This window comes from Cottoperca gobio, chromosome 14, assembly GCF_900634415.1.
Source record: "Cottoperca gobio chromosome 14, fCotGob3.1, whole genome shotgun sequence".
Taxonomy (NCBI): Eukaryota; Metazoa; Chordata; class Actinopteri; order Perciformes; family Bovichtidae; genus Cottoperca; species Cottoperca gobio.
The window spans coordinates 3,195,191-3,222,561 of NC_041368.1; the positions used below are offsets into that span (position 1 = coordinate 3,195,191).

A 27,371-nucleotide genomic window follows, 5' to 3' on the forward strand; every position below is an offset into this window, starting at 1 on the left:
TTGCGGAGACTTCCCTGCTGTTTGTTCCCTGTTGTGTCAGAGGCAGTGCAATGTGAAGATGACACAAAAGGGATCAATTTAGAAGTTGCTCGTTGAGAACTAGTTTGACTTTGAACAAAGTTTATATTCCCCATTCAGCTGACTTACAAACTAGCCGGCAGCTGATTTTTACGGGGTGATATTTATTGGATCCTTGGCGGATTGCTCTGAGCATGCTGCTTTGTTACTGTTCGGGAGGCAGTGAGGATTTCATCAGTGGGCTCGGGTGTTGCCAGACTTTGCTGCGTGTCAGACAGACCCTAATAAAACTGTCTGGCTGTTTTGTGGGCACCAGCTCCGCTCTAGCTGTGCTGCGTCTGACTGCTCAGCACTTGTCGCTCTGTGCCGGGCTGTTTGGTATTCATGGGGCACGGCACTCCTTCAGCTGTTGCTGGGGGCTCTGTGGCATAGGCAAAGACTGATTAGTTGGCATCAGCATTGTTCACTATGAAACCAAATGGGGAGATGGGAAGAAAAAAAAAACATAATTAGGGAGAGAGGGAGACTGGAGATTGGAGACCGGGAGAGAGATGGAGAGGAGAGTATTAGAGAGAAAATCAATTGTTTTGAACTACATCTTTAATATGGGTAATTTAACAGAAATTAGGTTTTCAGAAAAGCATGCTGCCTTGGGAAAAACTGAAAGTCTGGTCAAGCTGTAATGGTGAATGAAATCACACCTTTGCAGAGCATAAAGGAAAAGAACAGTTTTCCTAGCAGGCCTAATTTATTTTAATTGCAATTCTATAGTCGTGTTCATACGAGACCAGCCCAAAGTTTTCATTTCATATTCAATGTTAAATCTGGTCTTTTTACCAACCTGTCTTGCTGAATTACAATGTCTGTCCTAGGCCCGCAGTTTAAATATTAATCAATTTGGTTGCGACATCTCACGACAATGGAACATTTCAACAGAAATTATTGAATTAAGAAAGCAAGAAAATTCTTGTGGACCTGAATAAATACTTTTAAAGTATGTTCCTTTATTTATATACATAAATGTAAAATTAAATGTTAGATTTCTGTTCTCTGATTTTCGTGTGTGATTTTAACACACATTTTCTGTCTCCTGCCATTTACTGTCAATTTAAATACATTCTTTAAAACATAAACATGATGTGTGCACATTTTTTTTTAACAGTTTCAGTTTCTATTTAAATTAATTTGTTTAGAAAACATGTAATCTGCTCTATAATTGACAACATTCTTGGTTCTGTATATTTGTAAATTAGTAGGAAAACACTTTGAAATTTCCTTTTTTTTAAAAACTCTTTAAACTTTTTCTGGGAAATATCAGATGATCAGATGTTACATTCTGATATTGATATTGATATATTATTACTGTCAAATATTTTCAGTTTGCTGAGAAATGTTGAACATAATGAAATTATGTATATGTGTAAAACTGTAAAATGTGTGTATTACAGTCTGTAGCTTTAAAATTTGGAACCAGCAGCGACTGACGTGACAATAGTTTCTCAATGAAGCTGGAGTGGAGAGCCTTGGTAATGGAGGATCAAATATATTGGCTGGGTCTCTGCGATACTTTGCTGAGCTGGTGACAGAGGTTAATCAGCACGAGCCTGGGTGTGGTAGTTAGGAGTGGTTGGTGTTCTGCCATTTCTAATCAGATCATGTGTTGCTCGAATGGTATTCAAACAAATATGTTGACACAAAGAGAGATTACAATGTCAGTCGACAGCACTGTGCAGTGTAGACAAGTGTTTCAGTTTTATAGCGATGACACTGCTGCGATCATTAATGCCGATCTTGCTTAATTTTTACAATTGGCTATACCAAACATGCACATTCCTACATATACAATCCCATCAGTGCTACAGATTACTTAACACTTTATAAATGATGTGACAAACAAAAATCCTACAAATATTTGCTCTTTATTTCACTCAACTACTTCCTTTTCATGTTTCTCCTCTCTCTTCCCCTACGTCGTCCCTACCATATATACATTTTTAACAGTAAATCAGTTGATGCTTCATTCCTTGGAACGTTCGGTAGAAAGTCGATTGTGCCCTCCGCCCGCGTCCCAAGAGCCTAACCCGTGATTTTTTGTCAAGAGAGCTCACAAGTTAGGGTCTCAGGGAGCAGGTGAAGTACGACAGAGTATACTGAGGAGCCGCAGTCAGCTGCAGAGCACTGAGTGGCACTGACACCTTTGCCTCTCTCTCTCCCTCACACACACACACACACACACACACACACACACATGCACACACACTGTCCTTTCCTCAACCAATGCCTCTTAAACGTATCACATTTCTGCCCAAAGGCACCCACAGCCACAGAGTGTCTGTATTTTATGAGATATGGGTTGCGATCAAAAAATCTAATTGGCTGTGTCCTGGACAGAGAAAAAGGTTTCCATGTTCATCCTTTCCTCCACTGCAGGTAACTTATTATGTTCATAAGGCTGAGCTTGATGGTGTACACAAAAACATACAAAGGGAGAAACATCCTCATACAAATGCTTACACACACTAAATACCACAAGACAACTACAGTGGCACCAAAAGAGAACAGAGATGAAAAAGGCAGACAAAGCCGCTAATTCGTTTAAGGCAGCCGGAACTAAATTATCTTCATCGCAGCACCCAGACAGAAGCAGAAGCAGAGGCTCAGACAAACAGACAAGCCTGCGCTGCCTGCTCTGTGCTAACTAGCCTTTGTGCTGGAAAAGAAAAAAGAAGCCCAGCCAAGCAGCCAGACTCGCCTCTTTGTCCTAAAGAGCATCGGCTGATCTTCACTCTATATTTGTCTCCTCCAGGATGCCTGGACCCGGACTCGTCTGCTGGACCATCCGTCTGTTTGCATTGACTGGTAGACGCAAAGATCCACCTAGGCTCAGCCTCGGGCTTTACACCACAGGGACAAGCACCGATAGTGTTGGCTCAGATATCATCGACGAGGACACAGGTAGAGCTCCACACTGACAGCAACACCCTCGACGCCAGACCCTACAACATACCCGCCAAACTCTGCCGCGATGGCGGTTAGCTTTGCACAAAATAAGTTGTCAGTGTCAAAGGCAACAAGCCTCAGTCAGACACAGAACAGCCTCTATCAAACTGAAAAAAGAAAAGCTTCGGGCACAGTTGGAACCAAAGAATTCAAACATTAATTACCATAAAATGCCAAATTGCAGTGAATACAAACTAATATTGAAAATGTTCCCATGTAATTTTTGCCTGTCATGTACCCAAACACACTACTGACTGCCCCCACCCCACCCCCTCAACTCTGTCCCCCAATCCTGCCACCCACCTCACAACTCCTCCCCCTCAGAAAAAAAAAACATTGGATAGATGTCTCTGACTGTCTCCTTCTCTCTGGGGAACGCCAGGCAAAGTGGAGGCTTCCGGAAATGAATGCTCCGCACCACCCGACGTGTTGCCTCGCACACTCACTGTTCTGTCTGCCACCGACTACGCCTTTTGTTATTCGCCTTGGAGCTGGAGATGAACAAGAACAGAGGGAAAAAAGGACAGCGGTAGAAGAAGGGGGAAAAGGGAGTGAAAGAAAGAGATGGGGGGGGGGGGGGGGTGAAGCAGAGGTGTCCGCGGGAAGCTGCAGCCAGACGCAGGTCAGTGAGGTGGGACGCCTCTTCTCCCGCCTCCTCCCCCCCGGCACAGCACTTGCATTGTCAGCTCCATCTCAGCATCTTACCCCGCACCGCCCCCCACCCACCATTGCCTCCCTCCCTCCCAACACCACCACCACCACTCTTCCTCCTCCTTCTCCTCCCTGCTCCAGACACTAGGACATCAGCCATGTCGTGACACTGTCATCTACTTTTATTATTCCACCTGTCCCTCTTTCCTTTATCGCCACAGGTCCAATAAGATGGGCTGCCATCAATGACGAAAAAAAGAAGTCAAAAACATTAGCTTCCTCCAGCTGCAGCCGCCATCGCAACCCGCTACCTTTCACTCTCACCCACCCCCCTCCCACATTTGACCCTTCCACCCCCCAAGCCCTGCCTCTCCAGCATCTACTGCCCTCTACCAATTTCTCCACACCCCCAACCCCCACCCATTCCTCCCATTACACCAGGTCTGTACCTGTCTGCTTGTCTCGCTTGTCTGTTACACCCTGTCTGCAGCTGCTTGCCCAAAGTGAGATACTGCAGCAGGAGTCTGCAGCGACAGCCCTCTCTCTCTCTCTTTCTCTCTCTCTCTCTCTCTCTCTCTCTCTCTCTCTCTCTCTCTCTCTCTCTCTCTCTCTCTCTCTCTCTCTCTCTCTCTCTCTCTCTCTCTCTCTCTCTCACACACACACACACACACACCCTCCATCCAGCCTTTGCTGGTGAACACGTTCCTCCCTGTGCTGATCAATTTCTTCTCTTTTCCAGCCGTGCACAAACACACACATATACACATAGACACACTGCAGCGAACTGGTTGGCCATGGAGGAGGATGCACTAGCGATCCCATCGTCTTGTAATATGGACTGTAGCATGAATTCAGCTTGCACTCTCACATGCAAACACATACACAAACACTAATCAACAGATAAAGCCTGTGATCCAAATTTCAAACAGTCATCTGAGACAGAAAACACACAAACAGTACTGACAGCACAAACATGTCCCCCCACAAAAGACAGAGATACCCAACGCGGGAAAAAGAAAAGCGAGACACACGCACACACACACACACACACACACACACACACACACACACACACACACACACACACACACACACACACACACACACACACACACACACACACACACACACACACACACACACACACAAACTGTCAGGCAGACAGTGATATGGTCACTGCAAGCATGAACACAGTCACAGTCACTTCACAATGTTGAGGCTTGAAAGCAGCAAGACACGTCACAGAGTCATATGGGACGGTTAATATAGTTTCGGCTTGTGAATAATTGCATTTGTTTAAATGTGCAGACGTACATATGTATAAAGTGTCTAGCTCTAAACACACGAGTCTCTCTGCCAGGCAGTACATGTCATATGCATATGCATACCATCTTGCAGGATCACACTTGACAAAGGGAACATGAAATATGTTTCATTTCAAGTTCATTTACATTCCAGGGATGAATTTAATTTAATTGTGGTTTTCTAGAATGTGCAAATGCGATAAACCTTTTTTCTTGTAGTGTACAATTCTTTATATATCTAAACTTTGGGGCAAGGCTGTAGGAAATAAAACAAGAAAAAAAGAAGACATTTTTCTTATTCTCCTTCTGTCTGAATGAGATCTACCCTTGACAGCTTGTTCTAATCTCAGAGTTTAATCACCCTCAACACCCTGGATAGATTAGGGTTATGACCCTGTGTGACACAGAGGGGGCAGGGAGAGAGATCTGCAAATGTTATCATTGATTGATTATGCCCTTTAATCCAAATGGAAACGGCAGCTTTTTAACTCTGCTGCAACACAGAGAAGACTAAATTGGAAAGTGTCTCTTCATCAAAGATGGTGAATGCGTCTGTACATTTCTATACTACAGAAACGTGCAGAAGCAGGGCGAGCAGAGGAGGTGTAGAAGTAAATCCTGCAGCCAATGTCAAAACCGGGGCCAGGTTGAAGTCTATGGGGGATGGTGGGTCTTCGCAGATTGGCTCTGTGATGGCGCTGGTGACGCAGAGACGGGGGGGGGGGGGAGTTTGCTGTATGCTAAAGCCAGCGGGGCCAGCAGGCGGCCATATAGGTGATCAATCAGCTCCATTACAGCCGTGTCACTGCAGAGTCTGGAGCTGTCGCTGCATCCCACCCATCACCCCCCACACACACACACACACACACACACACACACACTCACACACAGTGTCTAGACTGGAAATATAACCCATTGGTGAGATGAAGTTGGTCCACAAAAGCAAATGGCGTACAATAGCTAGAGATAGATAGATACACAATCCAGTTTCTGTAACGTTCCAAGGCAACAGCATCAGGAATCGGGGCACGTAGGTATCTTATTAGGAGGGGGGATTTGCCATCGATCAGAGAATACTGTATCAAGTTGTTTTGACAGAGTTGCACATTCTAATTTACTCGCTTTGATTTGTACCAAGACAGAGCTTTTCAAAGCACCCAAAATAGGTTTGGCTCCATTGAAATTGGTAAGTAACCCGCACAATGAGCCAAGAGACTTTACGCAGCAGACACTTGCAATGACACCGTTCGTTTATCTGCAATAAGCTCAAAATATCTCCACGCAGCCTTGAGATGCATATCTGTGCCACAGATGACAGGCAAGCATCAGACAGGTATCCAAACAATGGACTTATCTCAGTCAGTGCAAGCAGCACAGAATGGGAACATGGAGCAGCAGAAGTAGGAGGGGTGAAGGTGGAGAACGGAGGAGGAGGAGGAGGAGGAGGAGGAGGAGGAGGAGGCAGGTGGAGGGGGAGGGGAGCAGGAGCCAGGAAATTTGTGATGCACAGCGCCTTGCCAGCCAGCCAGCCAGCGGGACATTAATGACGATCATGTCTTGTCACACTAGCTGTCGGGCCAGTCAGCAGATCCTGCCCTTGTCCCTGCCCTTCTCAAATCAATGGCATTGATCTGTCCCAGGGGTCAAGGGGCAAGAGCGTATCAATAGGGGGAGAGTGGCTGATGCAGCAGGCGGAGAGGGGCTGACTCCAGACAGATCAATGACACCCCCCGTCTGCCATCGGTGTGTTATGATTATTCATTTGCCATTAACCCAAACACATTAAGGGAATATATTTCCACGGGTAGACATAGGGCTTGAGGCTGCTCACTTTAATAGGGAAGTGAGATTTTATGAGTTAGGGGCTAAAGTAGCAGTTTGGCCAGAATGACAGTGTTCTGGTCTCAGACGATTTGTTACTAAGGTTTCCGCCTGTTAGTGACGTCAAGAACAAAAAGCCAATCACTGCACGCACAGCAGTTAAAGAGTGGCAATTGGTTGATTCGACAAGTATTTTGAGTGTCACTCCCTGTGATAGATCTGGATGGCTCTTGAACACTTGGGGAAGAGAAAGTATCAGAAAGTATATTACCCTTGACTGCTGGGTCAATACCTGTTTCAATACGGTTCTCCAGATGTCTATACAAAAAAGTAAAATGTAATCTGCAATGTGATCACAAACACTGCATCACTGTGTGTTTCAGCTTTACTAACAAAGGAGTTAACTTTAGCTGGAGCTATAAGGAGCTCTGAATCTTCTCCGTGTCTATTTCACTTAAGCTGCACATACTTTGTGTTTTTAAGAATGTTTTTTAAAACAAGAATGTCATGAAATGAGAAAGATGATGACTTGCTTGTCCAGAATGCGCACAGTTCAGTTCAGGTATATGTTTGACTGCTTGTGTTGTTTCTCATTGAAGGAAATGTGGTGTAAAGGTTACAGTCATGATCAAGCTTCATGACATTGCGAGCACTTTCTGCTGTACATACTTTGGACTCTAGCAAACCAAAATCAATAAAGATAATATCTATTTTATTCATTCTTAAAGTCAGCTGAAGAACCTTGAGACTCCTGGCCAACTGACCTCTCAAAGGGTTTGTTATAGCAGTGGAGACCAAACTTGAACCACCCCTATCTAATCCCATCATTTATTTGTTCAACCATCCCATAAATGAAGGCCCAGCTGGAACCAATAACTTGTAGCTGTGCTGCTGGGGCAGCTGGACAGGGGAGTGCTGAGGCAGCAACGCTTTCTCGACACATCTGGAGAAACCACTGGGGTTCAGAGGTGAGGAAAGATGGAACAAATCACGGTTCTTAAAATAAACTCTCCATGCTCTGTTAAATTTGTGAGAGCTAAGGAAGAGGAAATATTTTGTTTTAGCAAAACTGTAAAATAAACGATATATTTCTGATTAAATAAAGCATTTGGTCTTGCCTAGTGTTTTTATTGGAAGCTGACTAGCATGATATTCCCTCTGTGTGATGAGAACTCTGGTGATGTTGGGTCGAATTAGGAGGCGTGAGCTTCCTGATATTAGGAGATAAAAGGAGTTCTTGGGTTTCCAGGGATTTACCGGCATCATATTCCCTCACAGAAACTTGTCTGATGACAATGACTGTGTTTGAGGCTGAGCAGTTTTAACAAAGGTGTTAGTATCACTCCAGATTGAATTACTTTACTCTTCTGAAAATGATTGTTTCCAATTAATTCCATTCCATTTCTGCACTCATAGGAAACACATCCAGGCTTTTCCAGCGTTGTCCACAGGTCCAAGATGATTTTAAAATTCATTGGTCTGTGTGTTGAGTTACTGCTTTGCTCTACGGCTTTGGGAGTGTGGCTTACATTTCTCACTATTGGCCGCAGTTGGTTATTATTATAAGTCTATGTCCTTTAGCCAAAGGGAAGAACAAATATAGTCTTTAGAGATTATTGTTTCCTTTACATTTTATATATATTTTGCTTAATAAGACATCTGGCCTCATAAGTTCAGTGGACACTCTAAGTAATAAACACTATTCATATATAGGCAATCTCAACCAACTAAAATCAAAGAGCTTATAAGATAAATGACAAAGTTTTCACTGTTCACTCAGTCCTGGCTCTAAACACAGCAAAAGCAATGTCATCCATCAAAAAAAACAAAAACACTGTCACAATGATAAAGAACTATATACAACAATGTGACCTACTCGGGTTGCCTTTCAAATCAAGCTGCCCTAAAGAGGAACACACTGTGGTAAATCTTGAGCTGATCTGCGGGACCATTTCTCTCTGTGTGGGGCTTTGGACTCATTTTACAAGCTATGGCTTAGAGACAGACATAGATGAAGTCAGATGCATTCAGCCCAGTAGACAAGTCTACAGTAAACAGACACTTCAGTGTAACAGAGTCAAGCCTAAACCTGAAACTAGACCTCGTATCACAAATGCTTATTGTATGGAACTACGGACAATATATCACAAGACCCGGAGACCACATATAAACATTCAGCTTTCCCCCGGCTGGGAAACCTTGAACATTGCTGAGGTCTGCTGAGGCAGCTTTACGTATCTTAGGTATGATAATTAAACCACTAAATACTTGAGAAATAATCAAACCTGAGTCAGCTGTTGGAAAATATTAAAATGTAATGCGCAATGCTGTAAAACCACAGGGCATGGCAGTCACCAGGAAAAACATATTCAACAGAACGAGTCGGATTTATTATGAATATAAATATATAAATACATATATATATAAAGAGAGAGAGAGAGAGAGAGAAAGAAGAGAGATGGACGGAGGAAAAGTACACTGCGCAATTGTTTGTTTCTGTGTGTTTTGCAGTTACCATAATGCAATCGATGCAGTGCGGCTACTCCAACTAACCACAATGCATTATGTCTAAAAATACAGCATACGTCAAGTTAACGCTAATTGAAGGCTTTGAGCCGCAGCAGGCAGGCTGAGCATGGCTAAAGGTCAGCTATGAAATGAGATCCTCAGGTGGGCAAAGATCACATTAATACAAAGACCATTAACACTACATAGAGGCATTATAAAATGCAATGCTATTGAAAATCCCATACTGTATTATAAACAAAGCTATTTTCTGTACAGACTGATGTCATACGTGTACTCCAAGGAAAGCTAGAAGGTTGTACAGTTAACTCCCAGGGTGTGATTCTAAACCATACAACCTACTACCTCAACCCGGATGCACACATTTTCAACTAGGATTCCTTTTCTCTATTTATTATACAAAGTATATCATCCAATAGCCAAATGACTCTTTATCCTGCGTATCTAACACAAAGCATCACCACCATCATATGTCAGGTTTAACTTAATGTTGCTCAACTCACAGAGATGTTGTGCATTGTTTGAATGCCAGAACAACATTATTTTTTCCTATGTACTGGGATTAATATACAGTGTATATTACACCCATTCATATCACCTACGCTACGTTATCTAAGCAAAGAATAAAAAAGGGTTCAAAGACGACGTTCACACCACAATGACAAAGACCCACAGAGGCGAGCTTGTGCTGTCAGATTTGCCACAAGATCGGATCTACGGGTTTGTGCCAAATGGTTATGGCCAAAGTATCAAAATAATTGAATAAAGTATGAAGTCTGTGCACTGTAGTCTCTGATAATGTGACAAAGAACTATAAAAGTGAACACGTATATCAGACGATGTCATTTAGAAAGAGCCAATGAAGCAACAAGACTTGACGTCACAACGTCTTGCCTTGTGTACAGTGACAGTGAGTAGAAAGTCTGGAGCAAAAGGTCTCTGAGTTCAGTTCATCTGGCATTTAGAGAAACTGCAGCATTTGTTGAGATTCACCCAAAAAATTAAAGTTCATCAAACAGATGGTGAAAGGATTGTGATAACTTACCCTTCATGGAAGTGACTTGCTCGGGGGTTTCGCTGCTATGGTTTGAGTTTGCCTCTGTGAAAACAAGAAAATGTTTTTTTTTTACACACACACACACAACAGTACGTAACGGATGGAGGAACAGGGACAGTGCTTTGTGAAATACTAGAAACTATCAGTAAACTGCATTAGAAACCAATGAGTATTGTGAAGGTGAGGAAGGAAAAGGAGTATTACGTTACAAAACATGCCACAACACCAGATCCACATAGGGGGGGGGGACATTTCAACACAAATTACGACAATTAAGTTGCTGTGCCTCGGTTTGGTAGCATCGCATGCCTCAGCAGTTCCCAGATATAAAAATTAAGTCCATGATAATAACAATTATAACTGTGTTGAGAACTGCTATCCCAAACTAGACGCAGGATTGCCATAGCAGACCTCCTCCTGGACAGCAGCAATGTGGCTGTGGTGAGAGGTTAGCTTAACTTAGCCAAGACCGCAGCGAGCAGAGCCTGAGAGGGATGCCAGTGTAATCAAGCATGCCACGGTCAGCTACCATTAACTGTGCCAGTGCCAGAGAGCCACAAACAACAGAATATTCCTACGGCCGCAGTGCGACAAATGGATTGTCTGAAGTGAGAAGAGAGTGAAAATGCCACTTACCCAGATTTATACTCTCCAATTTAATGTATTATCCCTATCTGTCTCTATCTATACTGTGAGCAGTGAGCAGCGACTGTTGCTTTTTTTGATTTAGTTTAGTTTAGCTTTTTGGTTATGAGAGGAAAGACCAAGAGGCACTGCTAAACTGAGCTCACTGACAGTACAAGTTCAGCTCAGCGGTACGCTGTACACCATTTTCTCCGAAACAAACAAGAACAAGAAAAGAAAGAACTGGATAAAAAACGATTTGCTGGCATCATTATTCACAGTTTCCCCCTTTTCCCCCTCTGTGTGTCTTACTCTCTTTCTCTCTCGCTCTCGCCTGGCACCATTACAAAACCTTGGCAAGAGAGATCACATGACTTCCTACCAGAAAGCCACAGCATTCCCAGTAAGTATTCTGCTGACATTGTGAAGACATCTTTTGTCTAAATCAAAACGTGAGCCCAGCCTGCTCCCTCCCAAATTCTGGCACCTTCTGGCTTGGGAGGGTGTGTGTGTGTGTGTGTGTGTGTGTGTGTGTGTGTGTGTATGGGACGGGGGACGGGGGACGGGGGGGGTGTTAGGAGTCATGGCAACCTCTACCTGGCAGGCTTCCCAGCACCCTGAGGTGGGGGAAGTAGGGGCTAATATGGTGTCGAGCAGGAATGCTTAGTGCTTTCCAAAGTCAACTCTATGGGCGTGCTGGTTGCTTGAGATTTCAGCTCAGATGCCAAAAATTACAGTAAATAAAAAAGAATGGACGCACGACAAACTGATGGTTATCTCGTACTGTTCTTCCTGATTTAAATACATCTGGACATGCCTGAAATACAGTGAGCCCCTTCAGCAAACACAAATCAGATTCATAATATATCAAACACTACTAGTCTCGTGTATCAACAGCGGACAAACGTGTTTTCCCATGCTGCATACTTCTGCAGTTTGAACAGAACACTAGGTAAACACAATCAGGTGGTTTGTTCCAACAACACAAGCATAGGTCATGGACCTGTGACTCACTAAAGAGCAAGGCATCAACTAGAGGAGATTAAAGTTCTTCCCGAGAGCCTCTCATACGCTGGCTCTCTCTCAATTTGACACCAATCTGTTGTGCATCTGCCAAACTCTGTTCATGAGTAAACACATGCACAGCAAGCACCCAAGTGTTGGGACGGAGAGGCGCTGGAGACATCACACACAGATCATTTAGAAAAATCAAACAAAGTAAAAATAATGTTTTTATGGTTGTAAAGGCACTGACGCAAACAGCATTACTATACCTCGTCTAATTACAAAGTTTGTTCATGCAGGCACAACAACTTTGGCGTTGCATACATGTTACATTTATTATATCAAGTGCAGCAACACCTCAGCTGCAAAAATAGAGACATCCTGGAGACACACTGGCACTCTGCACCTCTCGATTCTTTACTTGAAAAGGCGCTCTGTGCTCTTCACTAATGAGTCCTTTCATCACACTCCATGATTGGCACATCTGTTTATTAAATACATGAGACCAGTGCTATATGACAAGATAGCAATTAACCACCACACACTATATCTATTCCATCTCATACCAACGTTTTGTACAGAGATTCCACTTCGAGACATCCTTGTTGTCTAAAGACACATGACTTGTCATCAAACGATGAATGGGCATGCCAACATTTACCCATTCACACACACATTCATGCACTGATGGCAAAGCCTGGCATGCAAGGTCACTGCTCATCGTGGTTAGGGGTTCAGTGTCTTGCTCGAGGACACTTCCCCTCTCTCTCTCTCTCTCTCTCTCTCTCTCTCTCTCTCTCTCTCTCTCTCTCTCTCTCTCTCTCTCTCTCTGCAATCCATAGTTGCCCTCAGATCTCTTAACAAAATGGCGTTCTGAGCTCATCTGCTCCAGCCTACAAACAGACTCATCTAAAACAGTTCCAAAACATTCACCCACTGAGAGGGTCATTTCATATCCTGAGAGGCAGGAGGCCAGGGTCAAAGTTCAAATGAGAATGGAGGGGGGGGGGACTTCCCTTGAGCATTGAATATAGCATTGCACATGAGACAGGGATGAAAAAATCAGACAGACTACTCAACATGGTAATACATAATATGTGAAAAATCTATAGTGAGTGGAGGAAGGAGAGATAGAGTTGGACACAAAACACACATGTGCACAGCTACATCTTATAAGCCTGTGGTAGTATGAAAGAATAACCCTGTTATTACAACAGCAAACATAAGTAACATAAACAAAACTCACAAATCTGAGTTCAAATGTTTTAATTTCCTTGTTGTGAAAGACAAACCACTTTTAAGTGACACTACATGTGTTGCATTGATCGGGAGTTGTTCACTTGATAATTGTTATTTTTAAAAGTCCACACATTACACATTCTTACCAAGACCTGCACACTGGCAGCCAGAACTCTGCAGTAAGATGACGTGTGCTCCATAGGCCCACAGAGACAGGCTGTTCATCCTGGCTCACAGCTCTAATCTCTATTCATTAATGTCGCCTCAAACCACGACAGAAAACAATCAACAGGTTAATCCAGGCAGAAGTTTATACAGTTCAGTTTAATGAGAGACAAACCCATCCAGTGTTTTCTTAGCGTTTGAGTATGTGACTTGACTTGCCAAGGATAGATTAACACAATCAATTTAAAATTCTTCAAATAATATTTTGTGTAACCTGAGTTCTTTTGAATATTTGAAAAGAAAAACTCCTGACTCAATAAAGGAGAGGGCTGAGGCTGCACACAGATTCCCCGTAGAGCCTTTCTCATTGCTCAGCCACTAGCAAACAGGATTCACAAAGAAAAAAATATTACTTCAATACTAGAACAAATATAATTTGTTGACATGGACAGTAGGTGCAAAAACACTTACAGATGTTGCTTGAGATACATCTTGTGATACCATTACGTAATCTATGCACGGCAAGCAATATGACAGATATACAACTGTAACAGAACAATAATCTTAACTGGGTGCAAAAGCAACTCCAGCTTCTTTCTGTTGAGCATTATACACAGTCTGATTGTGGCTTCAGGAGACAGTAGTTGACGCTCACACATATTGACTAAACAGTTTAGGATGACAGAAATAATGTTTTGCGACTGGTAACCCAGGGTGTGATGTTGCTTTAAAAGCTTACAGGGCTTTGCCGTGCAGCCAGCCGGGGCGATGACTTTGCCTGACCCACCTGTCTGTTGATTCTGCTGCCTAGCACCAGACTGAACACTGAGATTTTCACCAAGGCTTATTGGCTGCAGCTGACTAACCGACAACCAATCAGAGCACAGGGAGGGACGAATGGAGGGCATCAGACAGTGGGAGTAGTAGAGAGAGGAAGAGGTTGTGCAGAGACAACCAAACCTCATGCAACCTCCAAACAAGAAAGCTTCCAAGACAAAAACTGCAGAAAAACCCCATAATTTTTCTATCACTGAGCAGAAAGGGTGTCTTTTGGGGTAAATATTTAGAAAGGCTGCATCTTAATTTAAAGACACACTGCAATATAAATATAGGTTTTTACTAGGGTATCAAATGTTGATGCATTACAATAACACAGTAAAAGGGCATCTGCTTTTCAATGGCGCTGAATTGATAACCTGGCTCCAGACGAGGCAGCTATCAGACCGTGCGTCGCTTAAACGGATCAATACCTAATGAATTCTAAACGCCGGAGTCTCAGAAACATAAATGTATCCACACGAGTGCATAAAGTAACCTCTAAGGATCGATGAATATGACATTACACACAGCCAGTGGAATGCATCTTCTTGATTGACCTGGGCATTTTCAGATGAAATCAAACAACAATTAAAATGGATTGGACTGTGTGGCACCTCCGTCCTGGAATCTTTTTATTGTGTGTTCGGCTCATCTCATGACCTGGCCTTGTGTTTTAATTACCACTGTCTCCTATCAGGCAGCTCAGGCAATTAACCAAAACAATGAAGAAATTATAGGCTTAGTTTGGTATTTTCATAGTGGTGGATTTATACCTATACAGAGATAAGGTTAGAATTGTCCTGAAATCAAATACATTTAAAAAGTACACAGTCGCTGTACGAAGATGTTAAGGAACTACAGTTCTACAGAACCCAGTGGTCAGTCTCAGTCAGCTTTTTAAACGTTTTTGTGTGATCCACTGTTTATGCTCTGTATTTTCATGGCTAGAAATAAAATATTCCAGATCAGTTTAAAATACATACTGATGCTAAAACTGTCCCCTAAGGAAGCGCCTGCTTGGAAGGTAGTTTAAAAGGCGCTTTAATATTATAATTTGCAATGTTACATCTAACACCAGACGGATAGAATTCAAACGGACGTCTCTGCTCATTATATGCTCATGTGAATAGGTATGTTGGTTATGAGTTGAACATTTGCTGTTATTCATGCTGTCTGCCATTAGGAGAGATGCTTTAATATGAAACCAGCAGAGGATGAACAGCAGGTGAGGTAAAACTCAAGGGGCTCATAAACACAACACTGAAAGAGATACCAAAGATTACGCCATCACAATTATGATTTAATTAATTATCTCTTAAAGTATTCAATGAAAAAAGGTTCACAAACAGTGGACCAGTGCTACATCTCTAAAGGTTACTGGAGGAATCAGGACACACTCTCTACTGTGTTCTGGTTATACCTCACATCAGTAACATTGGCAAACGAAATGACCTTCTTCTGCTAAGATCTTAGCGACAGGTGTGTCTGTTTCAAAGGAACTCAGAACATTATAATAATTGTACACAGGCTATTTTCAGAGAAGCCAACCATAATCGATTACATTAGCGATGAGTTCTCATTTAGGAGGCGGAAAAGGCAGTTATCGTAATGATACCTTTTCTCTGCGTGTCCTGAACAAATGCTTTCCCAAACCTCTTATTATCAAAGCAATCGCCTGACAATGGGAAGAAGAACACCAAATGACGTGCATTAGCGTAGGACTATGTGAAAATGATTGCCGGTTCAAGACTTTAATTAGGCGCACAGAACAATCAGACACAATTAGTAGGTACCAGTCAATGAGCAACAACTCATGAGCAAAAGGAGATGAATTTATATTTAATGATGAGTTTTAAATGGCTATTTGAGCTCAGATGCTTTTTGCTCACAGTTGGGTACTAGATAGAGGAAAGTGTCCGCAGCTCTTATTGTGGCTTAGAAAGCAGGTGACTTGCAGGTGAATCAGCAGGTAAGTCAGCACTGCTTTCCAATGAAAATGATTAGCTTGTAACTAACTTCATAAGCACCGTCTGGCTCCAGAAACAAGCTCTAAATTCTAAAGACGTCCACGGTGCATCACGCAGGTCAAACAACAACTTGCAACATGGAACTTTTTATGAAACCAAACTGTTTCAAAAAACCTGGTAAGATACTAGTAAATACTGCTCTTAATTATTTTATTGCCTTTTAACATCCAGAAAACATGAGAGCAAAATAATATAATCATCAAGCGTTACGTTAAGACGAGGAGCTTGGAACTGAAATGAAGTTAAATAATCACTTTTCTTTAGAGGATGTTACCCACATGTGCTTTGGTTAATGTTTGATGTGTACAAACTGCACTTCACCCAGGAAGAACCTTATTATTTCCAAGAATAAAAAGTGTTCACGAAGTAGAAGATTTGTAACATGCTGATGTAAGATCGTCTTCTTACACGTCATTTTTATCAAGTTATATTTTATGGGTTTGAATTAAAGAAAATATTTGGAACAAATAAGCAAAAGTTCATTTGTATTTAATAAATAACTCAATACATTTTAGAAATTTGGAATTTAAATAGGGTTACTGACCAAAACTCTCATAAAGAAAGTGAAAATATTTCCTACATTTATAAAATAAATGAATGTAGCACAGATAAAAGACACTTTGCTTCATGTACCGGATTTATTCTGTTAGGCCTCGATGGCCTGCAGTAAATACCCACACCCATATGCACATGTAGACCCAGAATATAGTGTATGATACTTCTATACACAGTATGTATGATAGATCAGGTCTTACAACATGCGCATGCAGCTGGTCAAGACAATAAAGTAAGGCATCGGTCCAAAGATCATGTTCATCCATTTGGAATTAAAGCATTTGACTTAAATGATTATTTCCTCAGTCTGCTTGTACAAAAGCAAAACATATCCTCACATGGCCTGGAAGTGTGTGTGTGTGTGTGTGTGTGTGTGTGTGTGTGTGTGTGTGTGTGTGTGTGTGTGTGTGTGTGAGCTGGTGGTGGGAATTCTGCAGGGATGTGCTCCAGTTGGAAACATGTGGCTCCTCTCACCCCAAAGCCATGCAGCCTTACAGAGCACATGTCAGTCAGGCGGGATGGACAGAGCCCGGATTATAAGGCAGCCTGGTGTTTCCACTGGGCTCTCCCCTGCTGGGCTACATGCTCCCAGCTCCCTTTGTCTGCTCTTAACCCGTTAAATCCTGTGGAAGAGCCCATTCACAAATGTGTCACACTCCCCGGGGGTGCATTTTGTGTGGAATAATGATCTTAAAGGGGTTACACAGCACTGCCACTGACTCTAACCCCCCCCACCCCACACACACACACAAACACATTAATTTGTTTCCTTGGGTGTTTGTGGTTTCAATCATTGTCAACTCTTGTCTTAATTTCTTGCTAACACCTTCAAACGACATTCTTTAGGAGGATGTCCCAGTGTAGTCAGTACACACCAACACTGATCACAGATGTGCTGAAGAAGGATACGGACGTTTGCATTTTATATGAGGATATTATACCTCTAATGACTCTCTGGAGTGGATACACACTATGCAGTATTTCAGCTACAGAGAGCAGGCACTATCTTTTGTGCTGTTGTGTAGCTGACTACATCCCGACTGTGAGTGTATTTGTGTTATGGACAGAGATAGAGAGCGCACACACGGGAAATGTTGCGGGTACACTCAGAGAAAGTGTAATTACACTGCAGTAATGCCCTCCATGATTAATGATGTGGGCCTCTGAAACCAAACCATCGTGCCAATGGCAAATTACCTCTATAAAAATAAACCATGATGTGAACAGGTCAGCGAGGTCAGAGCACAAAACGTCTCTTAGTGTGTATTTATATACAGTGTATGAGTGAGTGGGGCACAGCTCTAGTGACCTGATTAGTGTCGGTCCACTGTCGGAGAGCAGCTCCATCTACATCATGTTACATAGCTCTGCAGTCCTACTAACAAGTGTGTTTTGTGAGCGTTTTTGCAGCTTACATTAGTGAGCGCCTGAGGTGAGCTCACATTCATGCAGTTAGAAGGGAAGAAGTTGAAGCATCATATCTCTTTGAATAAAGTGCTTAGCTAGTCTGAGTAACACCTTTAGAGCTGAAAGAGAAAGAGAAAAAAGAGACAGAAGCGACCGTGTCGTCTGAAATCATTGCTTGCATTGTCCCATCGTCTCTGCTCTGGCAGGGAATGTGGTGCAAGTGAATGTCAAATGTACAACTGAATGACCTAATCCCTATGGCACAAATCATCCTCAGAAATAAGACAGCTTTGGATAAATCTAAAGAGCACGAGACACCTACAACTGAACTGCTCCCTGCAAACGTCCTGAAGGGTCTCTTGGGCACCGCAGAGTCAAGTTCACATTTCATGTCAAAACACTGACTACACTGCTCTGCGCACAACCACATTTGAGTAGTTCTCCACAGCCCCCTCCACCCAACAACACACACACACACACACACACACACACACACACACACACACACACACACACACACACACGGCCTTCTCAGATGGAGAGCACTTGACTCGTAGCCAAATTGAACTCTTATGCACTCCACTTGTATGAAAGATAATGCCTTTTTGTAGCACAACTGCAATGGAGTATTTCATTGAGAGCATGGCAATCAAAGTGGCAGCAATCAGGGATTATCGAGGTTAGGAATCGACATTTAGAGACGCTTGGGCTGGTGTCATAAACATGACAACTATGCAATTATTGGCCAGCGCACAAAGATACTTGTCAAATGCTTGTTCTGTATTTCCCAGTAAATCAGTGCCAGAGTTAAATCAGACAGAATAATCTAAAAGAACAGCAACACATATTTCTAAAATGTGTCATAGATTAAAGTCAGTGACAATGAACTGGATAATAATCTCAAACCCACACAGAACCCACACACACCATCCTCAAAATGTTAAAGTAAGTATACAGACGTGGCTACAGCAACACGGTAATATCTCATTCAGGCAGAATATGAATTGATATATCAACAGTACAGGTGAGGATGCTTCTTCTTCTTCTGCTGAAATCTGCACTCAGATTTACAGAGAGAATTCTCGAGTGGTGAATAAAGAGCTACCTGTCTGGACTTCATGCTACGCTGATCATTATTCCATTTATGACAGTGATTTTGTTTTTTTGATAATTAATTTGTATGGTTTAAAATGGACTTTCACACTTGTCAGCACACCTTTAAGTGGTATCTGCATACATTCCAACATCCACACACTAACTGAAATGAGCTAACAAACAATGTTTCAGAGAAGTTATCCGTCTAGTTTTATTGCACATTCAAACTGATAATTAATGACCCATTAAATGCAAGGCCCGTGGTTTCTTACGAGTATGAAAGTGTGAATGCATCTTAGCATCCATCAGATGAAAGCTTGACAAACGGCCCCATTCTTTTTTTGTAACAATAAATCACAGCGTGCACATGGCCGTCTCTCTGAGACAGAGATAATCAAAAGCAGGGGGAGAAATAGCCAAACATCATGTCTAACGTCCCAACAAACTGTGGATCAGCTGTTTCCAATTAGGCTTACAAACACACATGCAAAGAATAGAATGAACCCATCCACCCTGTCCCCTTTGCACTCACTAAAACATAATATTTTACAGGGCATGTTTGCTGTTCTTAAAAAAATTAATCTAAATTCAAATAGTAAATCTTGAATGGGTCTCTATTTGTACCATTTTCTCTCTTAAACAAGATATGAGAAAAATGTTCGCACTTGCACAGCATCCTTGTAAATTTTCCTTTCTCCTTTCTTTCATTGCTGTTTAATCCAGTCACATCAGCTCCCTGAGCAGGTGAACTCAGCCAAAGACTTTCCCACGGTCTGAGAGCAAATCCAACGCCCCGAGCCCTTCCTGAGGGCCGGCCATCTGTCTGCTCTGTTTGGAGTGTGTTAGGGGGTAAAGCGTCAGCTGCATGACCAAATTCAACGTTCCAACACACCCCTCCTTCATGAAGAAAAGCCCAAAGCATCCATTCAACTCAACACACACACACACACACACACACACACACACACACACACACACACACACTCACACACACACACACACACAGCTTGTGCCTAAACACAAACAAATCAACAAATAAACAGACAGATGTGACTCCTCCAATCGCCAGATTTGCAATCCAAAGTCCTCACACACAGTTTCTGTTATTATAACAATTATGCACAGTTTGCTACAACTGATCTGTTAAAAGTTCCTCTAGATACTAACACCAGCTTACAGTTTTCTGCTAATTAAAAACTCAGAAACTCCTGTGAAAAAGTAAAACCCGATCATTTCCATATCCCCTCTTTTTATGCTTAAAACACGAAAGTTGCTGTTTGGAGAGAATCCTCATTATGATGATATCTGCCTGTCAACAAAAGAGTTCCCCACATAAACCTTGACCTTTGCTCCCTCCGAGGATAAATCATCGGTGCCACTGACTTCCACAGAACAATACAATTTCAGCACAAAAGCAGCTCAAAATGTAGACCCAGCTAATTTAAGAACATCGTAGTAACTCAACGAAAAAAAAAAGAAAAAAAAGTCTTACTTTGAAGTAGGATTTGGCACGATCTTGTGACGCATTTCTTTCTTTCTGGAGCACATGCTGCCACCCCTATCCCAAAGCGTCCCCCCTACTCTTTTTTCCTTCCTCGAAATGACGTACTATTATTTTATTCCCCCTCTCAAAGAGAGACTCTGCCGCTGGTGGATATGGTCCTCGGCCCGGCCTGACGCATTTTTAAAATGCGTGACATTGCCTCTGTGGGAGCATGAGAACGGAGCTTCCTCAATAGTAGGGTCCCCATACCCGGCCCGTAACCATGGAAGCAGATGCCTGCCCTCCCAGCCCTCCTTACCTCCTGTCGATCGCAGGCTGTGAGCTGCTTCGGCAGTGAAAAGAGGCTGTGCCTGCCTTTCTCCTCGCTCTGACCGAACTTGCCCCACTCCTCAAAAGGAGCCATTGAACAGGTCACTGGTCTAGACTTGTTTGCACGGTCCAGGGAGCAGCCTTGATGTAACCCTTGCTCTCTTCTCTCTCTCTTTCTCTCTCTGCCTGCCACACCAGCCGCCCAGCGACTGCAGACTGTGGAGGGGTGGCGGGGGGACATTGGAGACGTGGATTTGAAAAAGAGCCCGTCCGATTTTGCCATTGTGCCTTTTCATTCATCGATCGAATGAATATCGAACCTTCTGTCCCTGTGTGTGTGAAACGGATAGCTTAGCAAGCATTTTTCCCCTCTCTCTTCTCAGGTCTGTGTTCTGGGCCCAGAGCTGTGATTTATTTTCTCACTAATTGTAAGAATGTCATTTTTATTTAAAACCTTTTTTTTCATTTTTAAATTCCGCTGCCTGATATTTTGATACGCAATTAATACACAAAAGAGGTCTGGAGCATTTATCATTCTGATTCATTTGATGGGTTTCATTTACATTACACATTACATTACATTATATTTTTTGTATTGTATTTATTGATTAAACAAATTTACACATCTAAAAAACTAAAATGATGTAATACTGCAAAAAAAACTCAACAGAATTTTTGACTTATGAATCAAGAAATAAGCAACTTCCATTAGGAGCAATTCCATGTGTGAAGCAATTATATATTACATTTTTAATGCATTTGTTACATTGAAAAATAATTTGGAACCCTTTGTATTAAATACTGAAATCTTATAAGGAGACAAAAAAAGGCAAATAAGGTAAAAACGTTAATCTCTAAAAGCTGTATCTAGAGAATTAAGATCAATGCATAAATGATTGCATCTGACCCAAACTTATATTTTAAATTTAGACAATATGACGCATGCATAATCATAATTATAATTTAGAGTGAAAATACACTTAATTTGTCAAGTATTGGCCATTAACCACAATGACTTAAATATAATCATTATTTCAGGGCTGATAAAAGGACGTGTGTTTAAATGAACATAAAGTGTGTGTGTGTGTGTGTGTTTTTGCAGTCAATGGTTAAAGGTGAGTAAACGTGCACGTGAGAGAGACGGCAGACGAGCGCTTCGATGGCAGCTAGTAAAAGGTGAGATTATCAATGTCAACATATCAATAATGTTCAATAAGGGACAAGGCCACTGGCAAGGTGACTATTAGTTTAATCTCATTCATAACCCAAAACTCATTTTGTTGTTTAATGGACACATTATTCTGTGACTGCACCCTCCACTTTCTATTTAACATTAACACTGATGTAGAAAGAAAACAGCAACATTACATTTTCATGACTGATGACTGAAAATAAATGTACAGAATCTAATTTAGAAATGTTCACAGAGCCAGGTCAGCCCATCGATGCATTTCTACATCATCATGAACGTATTCTTAATATTTTGGCTGAATATGTTGAAAAGAGATGTGATGTGTTCTCGGTAATACATATGTATCACATGTGTTTTGTTGCATGATGAGTCAAATATACAGCACAAAATCAAATGAGATGGAAAACAAATTCTAAATATTAGAAACAAATTTAGAAAGCAAAGCCTGTAAAGAGGAGCAGTTGTAGCTTCCATGCTCCGTCTGACAAGTTGCTATGCAGAGGCCAATCAAAGGGGGCAGGAGGGGGAACAAAACGGGGCAGAAAATGAGCAAATTCAAAGGCAGAGGAAGGAAAGCAAAGGAACCAGTGAAGTAAGAAGGCAAAGGCATTGTGTTCGCACAACAATCAAGGCTGCTCCCACACTGAGCACCAGGCCTGCCTCCCACGAGCCACATCCAAAAACATAAAACCAAAAGGCTACGGCAGGAAGAGAAAATGTGGCTTTATGTGAAAATAAATTATGTAATTAAACTGACAGTTAAGCAATGTCACGGACAAGTAGTACAAACATTTCAACATTAAGTTTGACTTTGAGTTTAATGTGATGAACATTTACTGAGATTATTACCTGAAAAACAAATCTTCACAAACAAACACAAATTCTGACTAATCTAAATAATTCTTATGTCTGCTACTGTTATGCCAGAACCATAATGTCTTACAGATGTACATTATATATTTATACACTGTAATAAAACTGGAGAATTCATGAAATTGCATTTTTTGCCATTTTACATTCCTATTTTGAACCAAAAGTATTTAAAAAAACATAAATAAAAAAGAGTAAGCATTTTAAAGAGATTCTAATTATAATGTAATTATAATTAATGATATTATTTAATATTAATGTTTTTGTTTTTTTGTGCAAATGTATTTTACTTAAAAGGTAATATCTAAAAATGGAGATAGAGCAATAAACAAGTATAAGAATTAAGTAAGTGTCCCGCAAAATGATGCAGAACCTTATTCATCCTTTTGGTCAAGAACACAAACAGAACTGTGATGTACTAACGGCAACGCGGCCCGTTGTAAAAAGAGCTGGCTGATTGTAGCAGGAACAATGGTGGAGCTGGGGGGTGGAGGGTGAGGAGACGTCTCACACACCGACAGGGACACGCTCAACCTTCCTGTCTCATATTACACACGAGCATGAGGATATATTTTACAATATAGAAAATACAATTATAAAATGATGGGCTTGGTGGTCAACAGGGAATAAAATACAACAGGTGAGCTTTGTTTATATCGTCCAGCTAAAATCATTTTAAAACTCATTGCTGTTATTGACCAATTCCAGATTGTGGTTATTTCTTAATACAAGTACAGAAATACAATTCTAATGACTTTTAATGAAGTTTGTCTTTTTTCCATCCTCTCTAATTATCCGTGTGCACTGCAGAGGAGGATCCCAAACTGAGACGCACAGATCTGGTGTTCATATTTTATTAATTGCATTTAGGTTGTAGCTAAATGACAGGAAGAGCATAAATCTATTAAAAGATACAAAATAAGTTGGATTTCTCTACATCTCACACACACACACACACACAGACGCACACACACACATACACCCAAACACTTTGGCAGATGTTCCCTGGGACATACAATAAACCATCATCACCACCATCCTGCCTGGAAACAGTGGCAGCCGTCTGCTGCTGCGGAGACACGGCCCAGTGTCAGCAGCACTCACGCATCATTACAACGTAGCGAAGCTCACCAAAAAAAAGGAGCATTTGCAAGGGATGAGAGGTCCCCCCCCCTCGTCTCTGAACTGATCCTGTCCTAGTTCCATGAATGCAGAATTGGAAGACAGCAAACATGTGACATATATGCACAACTCGCATGTGATGTGCAGAGGAGAGGACAGACAGTGTTGACTACTGCCTTTGGTAATTAGAGTTTGACTGATATGAATATAAGAATTTACTAAAGTCAGCAGTTACATTTACTGGTGATCTCTTACGATTAAAAATTATACACGGTCCATGCAGTCCTCCTCAGAATTGTGTCAGGGTCTTAAAAATGTCCCTCAAACAGCATTTAGACCTTCACCAGACACTAAAATGCCCATGAAGTCCTAACTAATGAAATTATTTTAGGGTTGTCAGGGCGACGGACTTCACCAATTCAAAGGCGGGAAAATCCTGGGAGACATTATGCCATTAAATAAATAATTTACTAAATAAAAAATTTAACCAAGCAAAGAAATGTCTGAAAAAAAACAAATTTCATCGCAGTCTTTACACACTGCTGTTCTGTAGCTGTGGTCAAGGAGGGACCTGGGATACGATGACATCTAATTTTAAAAAAGGCAAAAGTCAATCCCCACAGCAACAGAACAGTGTTTTTTATTTTATTTTATTTAGGATCCCCATTAGTTATTACCGCAGTAACAACTATTCTTCCTGGTGTCCACATACAAGACAAGACAACACTCGAAAACATCTCACTCACAATACACAACATCAACAGAACCAAATAAAAATAACAATAATAGAAAGTCTCTTCAGTATGTAACCTCAACTGTACATGATTAAATCAAATATATATGATCTGGCTCACACTATTTTACTACATCTGGCTTCTGTAACAACAGTGGACACTCGTGTAGCTCACACACGGCTCTGATCGTTGTGCATGAGAGGCAGCTCCTGTGTTTGTGTTTCAGGCGCGCACCATCACTGTCACCAAAGTCAAACATTAAGCTTTGGAAGGTGAATTGGAACAAAGGGCCCCTCACCATAACCACTGCGTCAAGCACTGTTTAATTAGGTGTAGAGCAACAAATCCTCCCTATTCAGTGGTCGGACACTTGTGGTGTTGGAGTGGAGTGCATCGTCGGTGAAAGACTCCCGTCATAACACTAGAGGAGTGTCCCCTCCCTCACAAAGACACACACTGATTCACTAATGCATGTGTGTTAACAAGCCCATCGTCTGCTTCTCTAACTCATTGTCTGTTGAATGGGTGCTAATGGAGAGACAAAACAGCACACACACACACACACACACACACACACACACTGAGGCCCGCCTGCAACGGGCTGCTCTTTTCATAGACTGAGAACAATTGTTCATATAAGTTGAGGGACAACATACCATGCTTGAGCTCAGATGTTATGTTCTGACTGAACAGAACCAAGAACTCTCCAAATGTAACAAAACCGAAAAATAGCAAGATAAGCACACACTTTAAAATAAAAGTAAAACAATATTTAAAGCAATTTTATGAAGGCAAATTTGACCGACAAATGTTGCTGAAATGAATATTAATTCATTAATATTATTCAATCTATTCAATACTAAATAAAAACAAAAGACTGTCAAAATGCAGAGAAATGTGAAACTGTGTTATATGTCAAACAAGTCCTGCAATCTTTGTGAAATTAACAAAAATCTGTTTTCTTGAAATACTCTCCTGACTTTAAAACAGCAATTTGATATTGAATTAAATCGAATAGCAAAAAACGAGTTTGTACTTTTTATTTATTTCATGATATTTTGTATTTTTCATTTAGTAAAATGATTGGATCACTGAAATAAGCCACATTTCAGAGATACATTCAAAATGGTTGGAAACAAAAGAAAATGCTTATTTGTTACTAAATGAATCGAAAGTCTTCAGGCACACGTTTGGTAACTGTCTGGATGAATAAAACGCAAAGTAACTCAGCGCAGGGTTGAATATGGGTGGTGGGCGCTAATCCTGAAGGACAAAACCAGCATATCCACCGAGACAAATCTTGTTTGATGGATCCCTGCTGCTAGATCCAACCGCAGCGGTGCGGTCTGGGAGGCCCATTGTCTCTGAGACGCTCGAGAAGGAAACACACTCACAATGTATTAGAGACGGGACTCCTCAAATACAATATTAATTCACAGACAGCAGGGTGCTATGATCTGCTATGCAATGCACCATTTTAATAAATCTGTATTTATCTACTCATACAAAACCACAAAAAATAACATTAAACATTGTTTGATGGTCCAACCTAAATATCTATCTCTGTTTTAATTGCAGCTTTTCTAATAAAATGTAGAAATATTTTAAAGTCATTCTTCATTCATCCAAAAATTGTAAGTACTTCATTATTTGCGTATTAAATAATTGTCTGTCCAGTTCAACAATAAAATGCATTAAAAATAAAACATGATTTAAAACAAACAGTCAAACTTCCTCTTTATTGCTAAATGAGTTCCAGCTTCTGGGTTTGATGGTTTGGGGGGGGGGGGGGGGGGGGGGGGGGGTTAATAAAATAAAGAAAGGATTGGAGAGAGAATGTATTGCAACACTGGCGTCTTTCTGGGATTTAGCATGGCTGTCTGTGAGAGAGTGACAGAGAAGGAGACAGCGCTCACTGTTCCCAAGTGCTGAAGTGCATCTAATTGTGTGAGTGCAATTATGAGCATCTGCTTTTTTCATCTTTAGTGTAAGCTGCGTATGTGTGTTGCAGGAGAAAATGTGCTCGGCTCTCAGCTCTGTGGTCTGGGGGCAGAGGCTGGGCAGTGCCTTTAAGACAGCACTGGGTCAGCGCAAACACTGGCAACTATTCATGACCAGATCAAGTTGATGTGAGAGTCTGTCCCTCCTCTGCCCCCTATTTCCATATGAATGTGGAATATGCTAAAGGAAAAAACAAGCAAGATCCTTGTCCCATGCAGAGTCTCCGCAGGCTGAGAAAACACACATTTGCAGGGAATACTCTACATCCACCCCCATTGCAAATTACAGACATATTGGTCTTATAAGCACATTTAGATAGAATAATA

At 41.6% G+C, this 27,371-nt stretch overlaps 1 long non-coding RNA gene across 1 annotated transcript in view; it reads right to left on the minus strand.

The window, feature by feature from the left end:
* Positions 1–27,371, minus strand: part of LOC115018935 (uncharacterized) — a 46,401-nt gene that overhangs the window by 7,303 nt on the left and 11,727 nt on the right. Inside the window, exon 2 of the long non-coding RNA XR_003833428.1 lies at positions 10,366–10,419. This is a non-coding gene — a long non-coding RNA (uncharacterized LOC115018935). The remainder of the gene's footprint in view (positions 1–10,365; positions 10,420–27,371) is intronic.